Consider the following 6,665-nt stretch of genomic DNA (forward strand, 5'->3'; position numbering starts at 1 on the left):
CCGCCCCCGGGCTCGGCTCTTCGCCCCGCGAGCTCCCCGGGAAGACGGCTGCGGAGACCCGAACTCGGAACCGAGGGGAAAGGCTTGAGGGAGGCACTCTGAGCCCTGCCTCGGCTGGAGTCTTGGGGGGCCGACCCTCTCCGTCCCCCTCTTCCCACTCCCGGGCCACGAGTTTGAGCCTAACCGGGTTAAGTGCCCAGGGACGGCGGACCTGGGGTCCTCCAGTCCAAGGTCGAGGGAGGACTGCACGGCGGTGGGGCCAGCCTCCTCTGGGCCTACTGTTAGAGGAGTCACGACTTCGTCTGCATTTGTATAGACAGGTGGATATATGAGCAGAAGTAACCCACCTCCTTTTAATATTTTTAGCTTTTTTTTTTTTTTTTTTAAACACAACCGCTTGCCAGGCACCAGGCCAGTCACTTTATATTATCTCCTCCTTATGTACATGATTTGATCCATATAATCCTGTCAGGCTGACATTATTAATCCCATTTTACAGATAAGGAAACTGAGGCGCACAACGTTTAAATAATTTGCCCAAAGTTCCGCAACCAGCAGACCTCAGATCCTGCAAGAGACTGGGGTGTTTGGCAGAACCTGAATCCAAGCTACTTGCAAGATACCAGCCGGAGCCTCTCCCTCCCTGGGCCCTAGAAAACGTTTGTGCTACTTGGCTGAGGCCGATGCTGCTTGAGCTGAGAAAGAAAAGAAGGAAAATGTAGCCAAGAGCTTCCCAGGCTGGGTTATTCCAAGGTCGCAGAGCAGCCTGTGCCCATCTCTTCTCGCTTCCTGTGAGATAACCTGGCTGCACAGGATCTGCCTGTGGCCTCCTGAACACAGGTTCCCCGGTAATGGAAAGAAAAAAAAAATCCACTGAGTGTTTTCTGTGAGCCAGGCACCATTGAGAACTCTTTTCTTGTGTCAACCCCTTCTATCCTCACCACATGCCCCATGAGGTGGGTACAGTACATTTTCCTTTAAGTACCTTTGATGTATCACTGTCTACATTTTATATAGGAGGAAACTGAGGCCCAGAGAGGTTAAATCATGATAATTCTTAAGGCAACTGATGAAAATCAGCAAACCCGTTCAAGTCACTGGGGCACTATTTTTTACTGGGACACCTTAGACAAGTTAATTTATCAGAGACTTCCTCAATTTACTCCTCTATAAAATGGAGATAATATTTAATGAATGCTGATCCCATTCATTCAAAGGTACGATTCGGGCACCTTTAGAAACACTGCAAAAACTGGAAACTGGAGGAACAATGCTGGGTCCTCAAAGTTGAGCTGGAAGGTAAGTCCAGTTGGCCTTGTCCCAAAGTGGGGACTTCCCCTCCACCAAGGAACTAAGACTTGTAGGGGCCACACTGGGTAGTGCCAGCCACAGTTGGGAGAACAATACTCCAGCAGTCAGACTGAGGCAGGAAGTGAGTCACGCTTCTTCCTTAGGCTGTGAGCAAGAGAACTCCATTGAGGGGAAACAGGGACAGGGCTGGCCCCACCTATCTTCCCACTTGTCCTCAGGCCTAGAAGAAAGGTCAGCCCAAAAAAAAGCAATACTTGCTGCTTCAGGTGCCCCACCCATCCTGGAGGCTGGCCCCAGGGGAGCCCGCAGTGGGTCTTTGGAGGGGGAGGGGCTAGCCTAGGCTCAGATGGCTGCCACCCAGGCAGAGGCGGTGGGAAGTGGAGCTTCCCAGTTTCTCCCAGCCAGCTTGCCTCTTCAATCCTGACTTTGGCATAAGGCAAAATTCTTTAAACTGGGTTCTGAGAGGTGCAACCCTCAGAGGGAGGAATGAGGACAGGATTGAGCAGGTGAGCACCTCTCTCTGCTTCAACCAGAGTGTCTCATATTTTAGGGTTTCACATGAGATTGTATTTTACAACAATTCTGCTGCTAAAAAGAATTTGAAAGCCACTCTCTGTGAGACCTCTCTGGAAAAAATCCCATTTGACCACAACTGGTGACTTCTGCCTTTATCTCATTGCAACAAGTCCTGTGGGCAGGTATTGTTCTCTTTATCACTCCCAACTGGCCCTGGAGCCCAGGTCTCCTGACTTGGGGCCCTCGGGGCCCAAGGTCCTCGGGATCCCACCTTATCAGTTTTACACAACAGTTAGCAGGACTTGGGCACGTAACAGAAGTCTGGAGATGAGTGGGAGGAGCAGGGCCTGATGGGTAAGTGGGGGCTGCAAAGGGGCTCCCATTTTCCCAGCAGGGCTCTGGGAGGAAGAGTTCAGCCAGGCCTCTCTTTATCCTTGATTTGGGGCTAATCCAGGGAGGCTCCTGAGAGTAACATAGTCCTAAATCCACCCAGTCATCCTGACTCCAAGTGCTTCTGTTGTCTTCTTGGGGTGCTCTGGGAGTCCTCAGTGAAATCTCTGGCCCACCTCAGGCACAGCAAATAAAGCCTCCGGCAGCAGCACCCACACCTAGTTTTAAGCAGAATGTCTACACAATATTCAGACTTGCATAGAAGGATGCCCAACAAAATTCCATTGGTGTTCTCTCCCAGTGAAAGGGTCACATTTGCGATCTTTGTTTTCTTCTTTTTGCTTACCTGCATTTTTCAGGAATGTCTACAAGAACTCCTAAAATAATTAAACCTGTAAGTCAATGCGAAATCGAATAAAGCGTGTCCATACTTCACCATCCAGCTCCAGAACACCTGGGATTCATCGTGGCCGCTGCTGCTTCCCCACCACAGGCTGCAGCTGCAACAGTCAGGCTCCTATCCCTTCACAGGGCAGGGCTCTTCCAGTTCTGGCTAAACCACTTTGGGAAAACCTTCTTTATATGACAGGCAAATAAGGTGTGTGTGGGTGGGGGGAGGAGCTAAAAGTGATGTGGTGGTGACATATCTGGTTGCGCTGGGACTGGATCCTAACATGGCCAGCCCTTCTCATTTTCCTCACGTACTGGGGTGGATCTGCACTTATCTTCTGCCTAGCTTTGCTGCATCCCAGCCACTGGCTGACTTAATGGCTTACTTCCACCAGCTCCAGCTCCTTGTCTTTTGCCTTGCCTTCCATGGCCAGCAAGTGCTGCCACATTATGTACCTAATAAATGCTTTGGGTGCAGTCTCACCTGGCAGACATTCATTGAGCAGCTGCTGAACGCTGGGCTGTGGTGCACCATAGCTGAATCCCTTAGAGCTTATCCCTAGGAAGCCAGAGACCACCTCTAGTAGGGTTGCATGGAGGTAACTGGGACACACCAGGATCTTCTTCAGTCTGCAACCCCCCTGACCTTCCAGCTTCAACAAGCCTGCTGCCCTTCCTTCTCTCTTGATTCAGAAATGTGAATCACTCAATACTCATAGTTTCTTTTTGTTTGTTTGTTTTATGTTTTTTTGTTTTTGTTTTTGTTTTTTTTCTGAGACAGAGTCTCGCTCTGTTGCCCAGGCTGGAATGCAATGGCCTGATCACAGCTCACTGCAACCTCCGCCTCTTGGGTTCTGGCAATTCTCATGCTTCAGCCTCCCGAGTAGCTGGGATTATAGGCACATGCCACTTGTATTTTTGTGTGTGTGTGTGTGTGTGTGTGTTTAGTAGAGATGGGGTTTTGCCATGTTGGTCAGGCTGGTCTCGAACTCCTGACCTTAAGTGATACACCCACCTCGACCTCCCTAAGTGCTGAGATTATTAGGCATGAGCCACCGTGCCTGGCCCCCTTGTTGAGTTTTCAGTCGGTTTGTCATCCTGAACAGGGTTTCTCAACCTTGGCATTATTGACATCTTGGGTGGGATACTCTGTAGGGGAGACTCTGCATTGCAGGATGTTTAGTTGCATCCCTAGTCACTAAACTTAGCTGCTAGTAGCACTCCCGCTTCCATGATGACAACCAAAAAGATCTCCAGGTATTGCCAAATTTCCCTTGGGAGACAAAAATCACTCCCAGCAGAGAACCACTGTCGCAGAGTGAGGAGTGGGAACATCACAGGATGGTGGTTAGTGTGCCAGGGTTCGAGGCAGCAAGAGTTGTCTTCTGGGAACTAAGCTCTGAGACAGCTGGCAGCGAGGGAGAAAACTCCCAAACTTGAAACCACCCAGTATGCCAGCACAACAATGGGCCATTTAGTGAGGGCAAAAAATCATGCATCCTCATGACATCTGAGGACATCACTTTCTTTTTTTTTTTTTTTTGAGACGGAGTCTCGCTCTGTCGCCCGGGCTGGAGTGCAGTGGCACGATCTCGGCTCACTGCAAGCTCCGCCTCCCGGGTTCCCGCCATTCTCCTGGCTCAGCCTCCCGAGTAGCTGGGACTACAGGCGCCCACAACCGCGCCCGGCTAATTTTTTGTATTTTTAGTAGAGACGGGGTTTCACCGTGTTAGCCAGGATGGTCTCGATCTCCTGACCTTGTGATCCGCCCGCCTCGGCCTCCCAAAGTGCTGGGATTACAGGCGTGAGCCACCGCGCCCGGCCGACATCACTTTCCATCGTGTTGGTGATAATGCTGAATCAAGGAAAAGATCAATCATGTTGATCATACTCCATTTTCTAAGGCAGGGAGGTGTGTGGGCCCTTGTAGCATTAAAGACGTATTTGGAAAATAGATCACTGGTTGCTTGGGGAAGGGGGCAGGGAGGGGTGGGAGGAAACTTTTGGGAATGATGGACATGTTCATTATCTTGATTGTGGTGATAGTTTCATGGGTGTGCCCATATGTCAAAATATATCAAGTTGTACACTTTAAATCCATGCAGTTTATAGTGTGTCAGTTATACCTCAGCAAAGCTGTTTTGAAGATGTGTTTAGTTTTAGTGCTTGAAGGGCATTATTTTGAAAATTCACTACTGTGGAGTAGTCCGTTTCTTGACTGTGCTGAGTAAATAAGGAGTCACTATAATACTTAAAAAGGAAACAGGAAGAAAAAACAAAAAGAAGAAAAGTGATCATGGGCTGTAAGGTCGTCCTAGGCAGGGAAGGAAAGGAATGGCATGAAGAGTTGGCTCAGTCACCCCTGAGTGTGGCCCGGAGAGCCTGTCCTCTGGCCTACAGCAGGCCTCAGAGAGTCTTTCCGTTGACTGATGCCATCAAACCAACATGTCTGGAACGGTATTATCAGGGGCTTGGGAAAATAGAATAACAAATGTGCTGGCTGCCAGGAAAGGAACAGATGATTCTGGAAATTATAGGCTCCTCCACAAACTTTAATCCCTAAAACAAACATTGCTGGGGAAAAGTCGGTTAATACCTGGAGGAGGGTAAGTGCTGTCCTTCAGTAGGGCATGGCACACCTGGGAGCAGAGAGCATTTACAGAAGCCAGACGCCATGTGCCAACCTGTGTGTTACAGGCTCATGCCCAAGGGGCTGCACCTGGCAGGAGGGAGCACTGCAAGCAGCAGTCAGGGGCCGTCTCTGACTGTGCAGATGCTTTTTGGCTGATGGAGACCTCTACGGAGGTTCTTAGGAGCCCCTCAGCGAGGCAGGAGAGCAAGGAGAGGGGCTGTGACAGGGATGAGTTATATGTGAAAAGAAAAACTGCTTTCGTGGAGGTTAATTGTGCACCAGGCATTTCATTCATTCATTCCTCAGATACTCATTGAGTGCCTACTGGGTTCAGAACCTCTTCCAGTGCTTCAGTTATAGCGAGGGAAGCAGGCAGTTCGCAGGTGAATAACCCAGTTTATGAGAGAAGTTCAGATCATCCTAAGAGCTCTGAAAGAAAATGATAAGGTAATGTGAGAGTGCCTGGGGGAGAGGGAGGGCTACTATCCCTGGGGTGGTTGGGGAAGACCTCTGGGAGAAGATGATGTTTGAGCTGAAGCTGAAGAAAGAGGCAAAAGTGTAAAGATCTGGAGGAAGGGTGTACCAGGCAGAGGGAAGGGCAAGGACATGGGCCTGGGGGCATGAGCTTATACACTTGGACACTTCTTGGAGCATGACGGAGAGATGAGATGAGAGGTAGGTAATGGGCTGGATCACAGAGCACTTGCCAAGCTGGGTCCAGATGTTGAGTTTAGTTATCAGAGCTATGGGCTTTGGATTCTCAAAATTCTTTTGGAAATTTGACTGATTTACCCTTTAATAAAACTCATTTATTTATTTATTTATTTAGAGATGGAGTCTTGCTCTGTTGCCCAGGCTGGAGTGCAGTGGCACGATCTCGGCTCACTGCAACCTCCAGCTCCCTGATTTAAGCAATTCCCCTGCCTAAGCCTCCTGAGTAGCTGGGATTACAGGTGCACACCATCATGCCCAGCTAATTTTTTTGTGTTTTTAGTAGAGACAGGGTTTCACCATGTTGGCCAGACTGGTCTCGAACTCCTGACCCCAGTCATTCCACCTGCCCCAGCCTCCCAAAGTGCTAGGATTACAGGCATGAGCCGCCGCACCTGGCCGTTTTATTTTTATAGTTTTAAATTTAACTTAAAAGATGGGCTTTCGCTCTGTTGCCCAGACTGGCCTCAAGCAATCCTCCTGCCTCTGCCTCCAGAGGTGCTGGGATTACAGGTGTGAGCCACCGTGCCCGGCAAATTTACCCTTTTTAAAGGCTCTTCTGACTACCATGGGGAGTAGAAATACAAGGGGTTCATGTGGGAACCCACCACAGCCCGACACAGGCACCATAGGTGACCCTCCCGATGTGAAATGTAGGGGACTGGCTTGGGAGAGTCCAGTGACTTTTTTTTTTTTTTTTATGAAACAGAGTCTC

General features: G+C 49.5%; 1 protein-coding gene across 1 annotated transcript in view; it reads right to left on the reverse strand.

Annotated features, from left to right (window-relative positions):
- Nucleotides 1–2,768, reverse strand: part of FURIN (furin (paired basic amino acid cleaving enzyme)) — a 15,392-nt gene extending 12,624 nt beyond the window's left edge. The window contains exon 1 of the mRNA XM_011978371.1: nucleotides 2,649–2,768. The gene's annotated coding sequence lies outside the window, so the exon portion shown is untranslated. The remainder of the gene's footprint in view (nucleotides 1–2,648) is intronic.
- Between the last annotated feature and the right edge of the window lie 3,897 nt (nucleotides 2,769–6,665).

The sequence above is a fragment of the Mandrillus leucophaeus genome, unplaced genomic scaffold (genome assembly GCF_000951045.1).
Source record: "Mandrillus leucophaeus isolate KB7577 unplaced genomic scaffold, Mleu.le_1.0 Scaffold193, whole genome shotgun sequence".
Lineage (NCBI taxonomy): Eukaryota > Metazoa > Chordata > Mammalia > Primates > Cercopithecidae > Mandrillus > Mandrillus leucophaeus.